At 34.0% G+C, this 13355-nt stretch overlaps 1 protein-coding gene across 2 annotated transcripts in view; it reads right to left on the bottom strand.

Moving 5' to 3' along the window:
• The window catches only part of LOC129000891 (uncharacterized), a 157380-nt gene that overhangs the window by 48983 nt on the left and 95042 nt on the right, over positions 1-13355 (bottom strand). The gene's annotated exons all lie outside the window — the stretch shown is intronic.

Below are 13355 nucleotides of genomic sequence, written 5' to 3'. Positions count from 1 at the left end.
ATATTTTTCAGTTATGTTTACAAAATTTTTGGATATTTTTCAAAGTTGTTATTTAGTTAAGTTTATTTCTAAATAGTTTTATGCATAACTTATTTGTAACTTTTTTATACGTTTAAAATAATAAGTGTTTCAACTATATGAAGTATTAATCCTTTCTATACGTTATATCAATAATTACTTTTCATTTCTTTACCACCATTTAATTACTTTACTATCCTAAAAACAAACAATATTATAATCATCCTGTAATTTACTCTATGATAATTCTTATTATTTCATTATATTATTACTATTAACTTGATATTACTGTTCTCATCGAAACATTTTAATCTTTTTTAGACAAATCTAAAACAATGTTATTTATTACTTTTGCCATTAACTCTCAAGCAGTTGAGTGCGTTAACATATGTTTAGAATAATTAGTTTTGTATACCTGAAAGCACATCAAATACGCCAAATAACACTTATAATAAAATATTTACACTTGTACTGTTTACTCACAAGACACACATACATATAAAAGAAAAGATGGTAAGTGGTGATCGATTTCGATTGGACACTCCAATCATCATCATCAGACCCAAGGGGTGAATTAAAATTTAAAATTAAAATAGTTCAACTTAAAACTAATATTTATAATAACGCTCTGTATGAATCACTAACTCTACGGATAACTACTAATGTCATCGCCATCTGAGTTTTTTAACTACAATACTGTATATAATAAGTGCATTTTATTAATTAGGTTTTTTTATAAATGAAACGTTCAACGATTTTACAAAGAATGTTTACGCAGACAATGTATGGATAAAACATCTGCAGAGCACGAGATTGTGAGAGTTCCCCAACAAAAGAGCAAATGATCTGTTTTGTTTATGACGTCTTTAGTGTGATGTTGGTGATATTCTTCCTCCTTGTTGATAAAGTTTTGTTTTAATCTATTTAATACACAATATTGTTTGGGACACTGCAAATCTGTGAAGTTCAAATGCCTTGTCAAAACCAAAAAGATTTTTTGATTACTTAAGATATAATCTACTATTACAATATCAACTGACATGATGATTTCCAGCAAAATTACTTTTTTCTTGGGTTTTCTATGGTTCAATGATTTATTACGGCGTCACCGCTTGTGTTAGCCATTTTGTCAATCCTTTTTCGTACATTTCCGACCTTCAAGCTGTGTAGCCAAGCGGATATTGGGCTCACCAGGTAATACTAAAGTTTCCGATTGAATCCTATGTAAAGTCAGTATGTAGTCAAGATGCCACCTCCGGACTCAGCTTCCCTTGAAAAACAGGTTTTTAAAATCGTCCTTGTAAAAAGGAAGATAAACAGCTGTTCTTGGTGACAAAGCTACACAGGAAATTTCACTAATTTTCAAATAGTATTCAGGTTTAAATGTAGCGATGGTCGAATAATTATTGATTGAGCTCTTATGTGCATTGCTGTTTTAATGGGTTTAACGAAGATTCAGTATCATGATAACCTATTAATTGTTCTTGTGACACTGTTACCATTAGTAATCTGAAACTGCGGCCACGTAATAGTTTATGATTACTGATGGGACAGGTAACAAGAACCTTATGCTTAAATCTACATCTAAACGTGATCCATACGATATTACTGCCATCAAGCAGGATATAAGTTAGTATAGTATATCAAAAGCTTTGACCGAATGGTGGTTTTGTGCAAAAATGTATGAGCTTTACATCAAGTGACAACTGTTAAATTAAAGTGATTATCTATCTATCTATACTATTATAAAAAAGAGGTGGTTGCTGTATGTGTGTATGGGAAAAGTAAACTCCAAAAATACTGGTCAGATTGGGCTGAAATTTGGCATGATGATAGCTCACATTCCCGATTAACATATAGGCATATTCTTATTTCAAAAATCCTTTTGGGCTCCGCCCCAGTGGCTCTGGAGTTTCCCATGTTACCCTTATGAGAAATGGAATTATTGAATCTTAACAGCTGTTTCAATTAAACAAGTTGGTTCTGTTCTATGATGTTCAATAGCATTAAAGTTACAAGGATTACCAACAGGGTGCAGCACTATTATTTCTTTTACATTTATGACAACAGCTAATTTGCAACCAAAAGGTGAGTGAGCGTAGCGAACGAACTTCAACCTGGAGGCGAGTTAGCGTAGCGAACGAGCTAACCTGAAGGCAAGTGAGCGCAGCGAACGAACTCCAACCTAAAGGTGAGTGAGCGTAGCGAACGAGCTCCAACCTAAAGGTGAGTGAGCGTAGCGAACAAACTTCAACCAGGACGTGTTTGAGCCATGCGAACGAGATAATCTTGAAAATTAAGAAGTTAAACGGGGCAAAGCCCGCGGGTTACAGCTAGTGAATATATAAAGTAAATCTTCTTGTAAATATTTCCTGTTGGTGTAAATCTTCTGTATTTTACGATGAATTCTTCATAGATTAATCTTAACCATATCTTATATATTCGTACTATATGCAAGACGTGTTAATGGTTTTGAAGCTCAAAAACATTGTGATTCGCTTTTTAAGACCGGTTTATTGATTAATCTTAGGTTTATGAAGAACAAATATACAGTATTTTTAAATTACAAAAAAAATTACGAAATGTGTTGCAATAAACGCATAACAAAATATTATATTATATGTAACTATATGGTTGATGACGACTATATCTGCACTCGGCAACCTCTGACATTGTTATTCAGGAAGGGGATTGGAGGGAAGACATGGAGGGGGCTCAAAGACTTCTGTATAATCTGTAGAACATCTTTATGGACTGATCTACAGAAATGCAAACAAAGGGGTTTGACATCAAAGGCAGTAGATTTTAATTATAAACTTTTAAATAATGAAGTTATATAAACTTCCCTATTAGAAAAATAGTACGATTAGTGAATACGTAAATAAATATTAGGTACTGGTATTTGAATTTAAATCACCAACACAAAACTACAACCACATAGATGACAAAATCTTTTTTAAAATAAAATGTTCACAATTCCATAATTCAATATTAGAATGTTGCTAGAATACGTAAGCATGTTGATTGTGATTGAAATTCCTATTTGTCTGTACGCTTCAAGACAGTTGTCTAGGATGTGTAATATTGACACACTAAAATCCGCATATGCTTTCAATTTTTTAAACTGGAATATAAATTTTAATCATATTTTACGTTTAAAAATACAATCAATAACAAATTTTATATCTTAGGCGTCATAAATGTTAACGACCTCTAAATTAGCATTTAAACGAATAAAAAAAAATAAAGATAAAATCTACTCATTCTAATCTATAGAACCAAATGCATCTTAGTTAGTTAACAAGAAAACTAGTTTAACAGGCACAAAATTGATTTATAATCAACCTAGCAGTAGTTTATAAGGTGGAAATAGAGATTCCTTATAATATATATGAGTGTTTGTCCGTTAGCACGATAACTCGAGCAAAAATGATCCGATTTTGATGAAATCATACTAATATTATAAAGGGAAAGTTTGGATGTATGGATGTATGGATGTATGTTTGTGACAAGTGAACGCGAAAAATACTGATCGGATTGGGCTGAATTTTGGCATGATGATAGCTCACATTCCCAATTAACATATAGGCATATTATTATTTCAAAAATCCTTTCGGGCTCCGTCCCAGTGGCTCTGGAGTTTCCCATGTTAACCTTATGAGAAATGGAATTATTGAATCTTAACAGCTGTTTCAATTAAACAAGTTGGTTCTGTTCTATGATGTTCAATAGCATTAAAGATACAAGGATTACCAACAGGGTGCAGCACTATTATTTCTTTTACATTTATGACAACAGCTAATTTGCAACCAAAAGGTGAGTGAGCGTAGCGAACGACCTTCAACCTGGAGGCGAGTTAGCGTAGCGAACGAGCTAACCTGAAGGCAAGTGAGTGCAGCGAACGAGCTCCAACTAAAGGTGAGTGAACGTAGCGAACAAACTTCAACCAGGACGTGATTGAGCCATGCGAACGAGATAATCTTAAAAATTAAGAAGTTAAACGGCGCAAAGCCCGCGGGTTACAGCTAGTGTGGTATAAACGTGAAAACCTACATTTATTTGAACGAGTTCGGGAACCAGCATGATCGCGCTATGGGAAAGGGGGTTTATGGAGGTTTCATAAAATTTTGTCAATTATTTTCAAATCATTTTGTAGAGCTTAAAAAAAATAATTTAGTATATTAAAGCGTTATCATGCGCCTAATGGTAACGAAGAAAATTCAAAAAAAAATTATATTTCAAATTACGATGTTGTTTAATGGAGAATAAGTAAACGGTTGTAATATGCTTGTTTATAAACTTAATTTGATACATTTTATTTTGGAAAAGGGAATTAATTTCATACTAAACTATTACCCTAAAATTCCACACAAAAAACAATTTTTACCCTCCCTGTTTTAGCAAACCTAAGTACTCGTTAAAAAATGCTATTTAAACATGGAATAAATGTGATATTTTAAAGGAAATATTTTAGAGTAATTCCAATCAGGCAAATGGAAATTCGCTTAGTCTGCAGGTTTGCTTTGGCGTGGGTATTTATACTTTACCATAGGTATTATATAGCCTTTAGTGATTGGTAGAATTTTAAGCCGGGACCTTGGGGACAGAACTATCACACTCTGCCAATGGACTAGTTCCCATCCTTAGATAAACTAACTTTTTGAGTCATCGAATTGGTGTTGTTTGACACAAAATTACAAATGCTAAATAAAGGTTAACGTACGGTACTAGAAACTTTAACATAAAATTAGTATTGCTTTAATAATTTAAGTGTTAAAAAAGAAATTACCGGTATTTTTTAAAGGAAAAACTATTTTTTAATAATTATTTCCACTCAAAATGGTCATATATTTCAGATGTAAGAAGATTATTATTTCTTCTCCCTGAACTCGTATACCAAATTTCATAATGATATCCTTAAAAGTTTTAAAGATATGAATTTAAAACACACAAAAATGGTGAATAACTCTCTAACAGTCATTACACCTATTCCTACATTTTTTATACTTACCTACTAATGGGACCCTGTATGGGGACGGGTGGCGTCGTCCTGTAATCCAGCTACTAGGAAGTCACGAATTGTGGATATTTATAGGCATGCACTGTGGATGCGATACTCCCTGGTGTGGATTAACGTCCGCACGGGTGAGTACTACGACTATCCGCAGTACTATCCTGATAATTAGACCAATTCGTAATTACCAAGGCAAAAATGTGGTTCGGATTCCACTATAACCTGTAGGTCCCTTAGTTGCCATTAGCTGTATGGACTATTAATTAAGAGCTGTGTCTAAGGAATGTCGGCCTTAGTCACTAACAAGACTACAAGATCGCGCCACTCATCCTACACTCATCTCCATTCATACTTGCCTTAAAATACCTACTTTGTATGGTCGCCATTTCATAGAACAGTATTAACAGAACAGTATTAACACATTTTAACAATTAATATGTTTTCTCCAAATTATACAATATGCAAGATTGACATAGCTCTAAAATTTCATTATTCGAGTTTAATCGTAACTGAGCTATAATCCTACAATCATAACTTGCTTTCAACATAAGTTGGCCAACTGAACTAGAAACCCATTAGTACTAACTGGCTTTGCACTATCCGGACGTTCAGCGGTTGTTCGATGAGTTATGCAGAGGTTCTATTTACGATGGTCAAATATAAACAGTTTATGTTTCACAGAGTACTCCTGACATTCATATTGTTATGTTTTTAGCTGTTACGATCTGGAGATGTACGTACACCCAAAGCTAAATAAAAAAATCTGATTTATTTTACAGAAAAACTTTTTCGGTGTCACGATACGCAAAGAAATGTTACTCTTGATTACTTGAACTCAACTGATAAACATACTTAAATACAATTACTAAAAACAGATGTGTAAACGCATAATGTTGTACAATGTCTGAAATGCTATGAATTTACTCCGTGTTATAGTCTGTAGTGTACAAGAGTGTCTGGAACTCTGCCCTAAACCTTGCCAAGAACACTGGCATTGTTGATATCTAACTGGTCTGAGCTTAATCAAACCAGAGTGATCAAAGATATCACTACAATATACCGTGTCTGTACCGGCTTGAGAGGGGCTTAACAACAGCAAATAAGTACAATTAATTGATTATGCTTGTTTCTTACTAGTTTCATTTATAGTTGTGTAATCTTTTCTTAAATAAATATAATAAATTAGTACTCCATGGTGGACACAGATTCATTGCCGACTTGCAAATTAAAACGTTAGAGTTTAATACGGATTTCTCAATGATCAGAACAGTTTTTTGATTAATTTTGGTTTTACATCAAGCATTAACCGTATTTGGGTTATGTCATAGCATAAGGCAATCATAAGGCAAATCATAAGGTAGTATGTTTTATCTATGGTCATAGTTTGTTTCTCGCTCGATTTGGTGTCTAGCCGAACATTGGTTCTTCTGCTATACAGGGTGGCTGAAAAGTTACTTACCCTTAATTTTTCAACCATTTGATATATTTGAAATCTGTTTGCGGCAACCTTCCTAGATATGTGGGGCTACAATAATTATGGTCAATATTGAAAATTTTGCCCTTAGGGGTAGCGGGGATAGGGGATAATTTTCAAATAGCGGGTACTATCGAGTTTGGTATCATTTTACAGGTCTTGACAAAACATAACAATTAACATAAAGAAAATAGTAATCGGACCATTAATAACAAAATGGCAGTTCAATACTACTTTTAATAACCATTGTCTTAATCATTTTAGCTGCCGTTTTGGTATTAGTGATCCGATTTCTATTTTCTTTATGTTAATTGTTATGTTTCGTCAAGACCTGTAACATGATACCAAACTCGACTATACTTGCTATTTGAAAATTTTGAGCTACCCCCTACCCCCACTACCCCTAAGGGCAAAATTTTCAAAACTGACCATAATTATTGTAGCTTTTCATATCCAAACAGGTTGCTGCAAACCGATTTCAAGTATCGCAACAAGTTAAAGAGGGGGAAGGTTAATTTTTTTTGCCACGTTCTTGGTTATTTGAATTTGAAACGATTTAGGGCACCATTTTGTTATTAGTGGGCCGATTTTAGCGACTTTCCCATATAGGGAATAAGCTATTACCGTAGTACTCATGGTAAGACCTGGACGCGGGACCGATTTTTTTTTTCATTTTGAGGTCCCTAGAGGCCAAAAACACCATCCGTTCAAATTCATATATATATATATATATATGTCCGTTAGCGCGATAACTTGAGCAAAAATGATCCGATTTTGATGAAATTTGGTACAAACGTGTAAACCTACGTTTATTCGAACGAGTTCGCGATCCAGCATAATCGGATCATGGGAACAGGGGTTTATGGGGGGTTTTATGGGGTAAAAATGTGTTTTTCCCATTTTTTACCCTAAAAACAAAAAGTTTTGCAATTTTTTCTAAACCGTTTTGTAGAGCTTAAAAAAAAATAATTTAGTATATTGAAGCGCTGTTGTATGCCTAACGGTCACGTAGAAAATTAAAAAATAGTTTAATTTAAAATTCCCATGTTATTCTTATGGAGAAAATAAAAATTGTTGTAGTTTACTTGTTTATGGATATGTATTGATAAAATTTGGCAAATTTATTTATTTCATCCCATACTATTCACGTATGGTCAAAAAACACTTTTTACCTCCCCCGTAGCAGCAAACCTAAGCACTCGTTAAATCTAATGTTATTTAAATAGGGAATAAATATGTCTTATTTATGGAAATATTTGAGTAAAAATGTAATCAGACAAGTTGAAATTCGCTTAGTCTGCAGGTTTACTGCGGCGGGGGTATTTTGGTTATCTTTATGTCAAATTTTATTTTTCGTCAAGACCTGTAAAATGATACCAAACTCAACTATAACTTACTTGTCATTTGAAAATGTTGAGCTACCCCCTACCCCCCTACCCCTAAGGGCAAAATTTTCAAAATTGACGATAATTATTGTACCTAAGAAGGTTGCCACAAACAGATTTCAAATATCTCAAATGGTTGAAAGGTTAAGGGGAGTGTAAGTTACTTTTCAGCCACCTGTATATTAACATTGATTGGCAAATGTGTGGAGTAGGCCTACAAGAGATACCATAGTTAGTTTTGTAATAATAAATTATAGGCCTTTGAAGTTTATGTATTGGTATGCTAAAACCTTAATAAATAGCCTGCACTAACGCGGTGAAGAATTAAAAATAAAATCTCAAACAAAGTCAACATAAGAAAGGAATTATAAAGAACATACAAAGAGAATTTAAAAGAAGATGGGTGTAAGGAAATAGTTATTTGTGTATCTAGTGAGCAAAGGAAATATGCGCTCGTGTTACACATTATATTTTCCTACAGTTACCTAACAATGTACATGTTCTCTCACCGATTTGAGAAAGCAAAGTGACCAATTCGCTCATCAGTGAGACAATGTTAACATTGTCTCACTCTAATTACTTTGTCTCACTCCAGATTTGCAACGTGAAGGCACGAAATAGTGAGCACGTAACATGCAGGAAACGTCGTATGAGCGCGAAATACGTTGGCAGCACTGGCTGTAAATCAGCTGGTCAGCTGTTGTACTGTTGTATTTGTCACTTCACATTAAATGTTATATTAAAAGTTCACTTCTGTGTAAAATAGGTTATGTGTCTTCACAAATTTATTTGTTTTCTTTTAACTGTAGGAAAAGTATAATGTGTAACTCGAGTTCAAAGTAGACTACAATTGCCTCACTCGAGAAACCATTCCTTACTCGCCTACGGCTCGTGAGTAGGGATTTCTCTCGAGTGAGTCAATTGCTCACTTTTCTCACTAGTTGCACAAATAACTATTTCCTACAGTCACTATAAAGTATATAGGGCCTAATTAATTAGTCTTTCAAACACTATACAACACGTTTTTAGGTTAGGTTAAACAAACGCAAGCGTTGAACGGAATGGGAAACACTTCGCCAGTTGATTGTAGGTGTTACTTGTTTTCAAGAGTGCACGTAGGTACAAACAGTAATAAACAGTATAAATAGAATAAACAAGTAATTTTATAAATTTCTTACTTACGCACCAAGAAGAAAACAGCTCGTATGCTCGTTCATACTTCTTTCTTGACTTTTCAGGGAACAGGTTTAATGAAACGTGTTTTGCAGTTTCTGCTACATATTTCTTCTGGTGTTCACAAATATATTCACAACCACTGAGCTCATTATTCTCAAACATGTTAGGCCCACTTATAATTATCTCTTTCAAATATTACACTTTAGGTTATGCTAAAACCAAGCGATGAACGAAAATATAATATAAACACGAAATGACAACCGTAGTATCAATAGTCAATCAGCTGATCATAGCAGCAGTATATTTAAGTGTTGCCAACCTATTTCCAAGTGTACTCTGATTACGTGCATAATAAAACCACGCTGTTTTGTGTTGTTTGGTTGGAATACTCGTGTGTGCCAAAGTATAAACCGTGCGACAACGTATAAATGGTGCGGCAAAGTAAGTAAATGCAGCAATTAGCAGCTTGCTGTCCTTTAATCAGTGCAAGGAAGCATAAATTGTCGGATGACTGTATTGCGTTAGTTTATCATGTATATGACTAGGAAGAAATCAATCTTCATTTTATTGAGTACTGAAGTTATTTTAAGATTTGCATGGCATGAATTATTCTAATAATTCAATAATGACAGTTAACTCTATGCACCTAAATGTATACTCTATAAATTAGAGAGTAAATAATTAAAGAATACATTTTAGATTTAAACTCCTACAGCTAATATAAACATATATTATGGCCCCGGGCTGGCTATATCAATAGTGGTACCAGTTTTTATACGTTACAGAAGTTAAAACGTGAAACTTCTGTCTTAAGTGGGTTAAGTAAGATAAAACCCCTTTAATCAATAGTGGTACAAAATACCAATCGATGTGAAAGTACGTATGCAGTTAGTTGTATCATAGATTAAACATACTCCCTTAGGGAGTATGTTTAATCTATGATTGTATTATATTCATTTTATAAGTGCGTGTATATAAGCTACTTAAACTAAAATAATAAATGTGATACGTAGCGCAAGTTTAGGGAATGAAAGCCGATTAGAAGAAAAAATAATGTTTCTTAACTTATTTAATTGAAGTCATCGTTAAAAATACAAATATATAAGTTTTCGCTATGGGAGCGCTTATTTAAAGTATCCTATATTTCTGATAGGCAGACAAGATCGCTTTACGATATAAAGTAAACCCTCAAATAAAGACATCGTTGAAAAAGTAGGTTTATTTGACATTGTGCAGGATCTCCGGTCCTAAACACACCAAACGACCCAGTGTTTGTTTATACGAACACTGACCGCGTAGATGTAGGTTGAGATAACACGTTCGCGCTGGCGCTAACTTGACGAGTACGGAGTAATCCAGTCGGTGCTGCTCCCTGGTGGTAGTTCCTCGCAACAATTCTCTCTCTCTCTCTCTCTCTCTCTCTCTCTCAACCCCCTTCCCAACCCTCTCTTTACAGGACGTCTGAGTAATTTGCCCTCCCTTTTACAGCTAGCCTCTGGGATGAGGGTGAGATGATTGTAGTTTTAATTTGGGGCGAGGTTTTCAACTTGGTACCTTTCAAATCGGGGTTAATCATTCCTAAATGGATTTCAATTTACTCATTTTGATGAGGTGTTCGTGTTCTTTGAAGTAATAGTGTTCAAGATAAAAAACATAAATGAGTTGGAGTTTGATTGTTGATTTTACCCTGATAGCCCAGTCAAATGGTGTTTAAAAAGGGCTCAAAGTAGAAAGTTCTGGTGTAATTGTTTTTTATGGCTTATTTTATGTTTTTGGGGTTGCTGAACACGAATCTGATGTTTTCCAACAAAAATTATTTCGGCAAATGTGAATTAAAGATTAATTTTTAAAAAATGCTTTATTTCTAGTTTTTGGCTTACAACTTTTAAATTACAGGCCAGTAAAAAAGGGTTTTGCCCAGAAATAATTCCTGGAAAGCTGGGGATCATTTTAATCCTTTCTATTTATATAGAAGTAAAAGGATTTGAAGTTTGTCCCATTTTTCCAGGTGAGCTTCTGACTTGGGACCACAAAAACCTTGAAATTCAGGGTTATTTCTTAGATTTTGCTAAAACGTCAAAAAACCGTCTAGCCTAAAAAAAAAAAAATCATAAATGAATTTATTGTATAGCATAAAATTCTGCATACATTGACTATCTGGTGATGAAAATCGAACCAATGATACCGATGATATATATTTAACCAATGATACCAATGATAAGTGATTTATATTAATATAAATAAAGTTATTTTATTCAAAAATTATTGAACATTGAATATTTAACATATATATTACTTCCAGAAAATGGATACCAAGTACATATCATTTACAGAGTAATTACCTAATAGAAATTACAAAATACCCCCGCCACAGCAAACCTGCAGACTAAGCGAATTTTCATTTTCATGATTCAATTTACTCTAAAACAACACTTTAAAAATATCGAATTTTTTCCCATTTAAATAGCATTGGTTTAACGCGTACTTAGGTTTGCTGCAACAGGGAGGGTAAAAAGTGTTTAAAATGTTAATGGTTTCGTATGAAATGAATAAATTTTACACTTTTTATCAAAATATGTTCATGACAAGCAAAATATAATAGTTTACTTATTCCCCATAAGAATAGCATGGGAATTTTAAAAGTATTTTTTTCTCCGTTACTATTAGGTGCATAATAAAGCTTCAATATATTAAATTATTTGTTTTTTAAGCTATACAAAATTGTTTGGGAGAAATTGCAGAACTGTATACCTTTAAGGTAAAAAAAAACTAATTTTTACCCCCATATAACCCCACCAAAACCAACTGGTCAGATCATGCTGACTCGTGAACTCCTCCGAATAAATAAAGGTTTACAAGTTTATAACAAATTTCATAAAAATCGGATGGTTTTTGATCGAGTTATCGTGATAATAGACACACATATAAAAATTTAAAAATATATATAATTAAAATATTTATGTAACGGGGGAGGGGGGAGGCGTCTGCTTGTTGCTCACCGGGTACTGTAGTGTAGTCGTCAGTACTCGCATGCTATGCATTCATTCATCGTTATGTACAAGTAAGTTGCCAGAAAAGTTACATAAATGAACGTATGCGGACATAATCCTTGAAGAGATACGATCAGTGGTGTATGAAACGAATGAATGTCCTTTCTGAAGACAATATGTTACATCATGGATGTTTAGTACAATATATGCACTGCTTTCAATAGAGATTCTGACTGGACTTATGCCTATTCAAGAGCCGATAGAGCAGATATAAAAATGCATATGTTTTGCCCATGCATGTTTGGCAAAACCTATTTTCAATACAATGGATTTGACGGCAGACCTTTAAGAAGAACTCTTAGTGCTATTCCGTAATTATAATAGGTCGGCTACGCTGTCACCTAATGAAAACGGCAGTGTGAAGAAATTGGAAACTATGTTTTCTGCTCGGCTCAAAATTTTAGCTCATCGTGGTGCTACTTCTAAACTTTGGAACTTTGAGATGCTAACACTTGTTAAACTATTCATAGAAGCTGAAAGATCGGCAAACTGCAACCTTCACCTCAAAGTTATTTATCAGATGCTACCATATTTCCATGCAAGTGGACATTTCTTGTATGCTAAGTGCTGTAATCTGTACCTCGTCCAAGACGCACTTGTTGAAAGACAAAATGAGCCCTGAGGAATATAAAAAGTTTATTGGTGGTGGATTTACCGTTCAAAGGACCAACAAGTTCTGGAGTGGATCATGGACAGACATGTCCATCGACCAATCTCTTATGAGAGTAATGAAAATTGCTGGAGCGCTTACCCATGATCGTGGTGTAAGTGAAGGGTTTCTGTGCAGATGAACAAAGGAATAAGTTCACTACAAAAAATTTGGAAGAAATGGAGAAGATGTGTGGAGTGACATTAATCAGCTCTGAACAAAAAGTTAAAATGAGAGAAGCTAGAATCAAAAGAGATGGAAATGATTTAAAAAAGCTAGATGATTGGTTTACGCAACGCAAGCCATTCGCTGATGTCTTTTAGCTCAGGTGTTGTGGGAGACAGCAATATAAACTGCCACAAGGCTAAGGAGATTGGCCACACTGCTTAAAATCCAATCGTGGGAAGTGATTTTCAACAGGTAAAGTTTTACAGAAAAGACAGAGTTTTGCCACTTTCCACAATGATCCATTCCGTTAAAATACATGATGACCTTAATCGTACGTATCAATCCAACTACTATTGTTTACAGAATGACAATTGCCAAGCAGTCTGATGAGAAACTTAAAGGCTTTTTGAAATAGGAACTA

The sequence above is a fragment of the Macrosteles quadrilineatus genome, unplaced genomic scaffold, assembly GCF_028750875.1.
Source record: "Macrosteles quadrilineatus isolate MER2022 unplaced genomic scaffold, UCM_ALF_1.0 Scaffold_8__2_contigs__length_117827958, whole genome shotgun sequence".
NCBI classification, from domain to species: Eukaryota; Metazoa; Arthropoda; class Insecta; order Hemiptera; family Cicadellidae; genus Macrosteles; species Macrosteles quadrilineatus.
The sequence above is the reverse complement of the archived record's forward strand: the minus strand, read 5'-3'. Positions and strand labels throughout refer to the sequence as shown.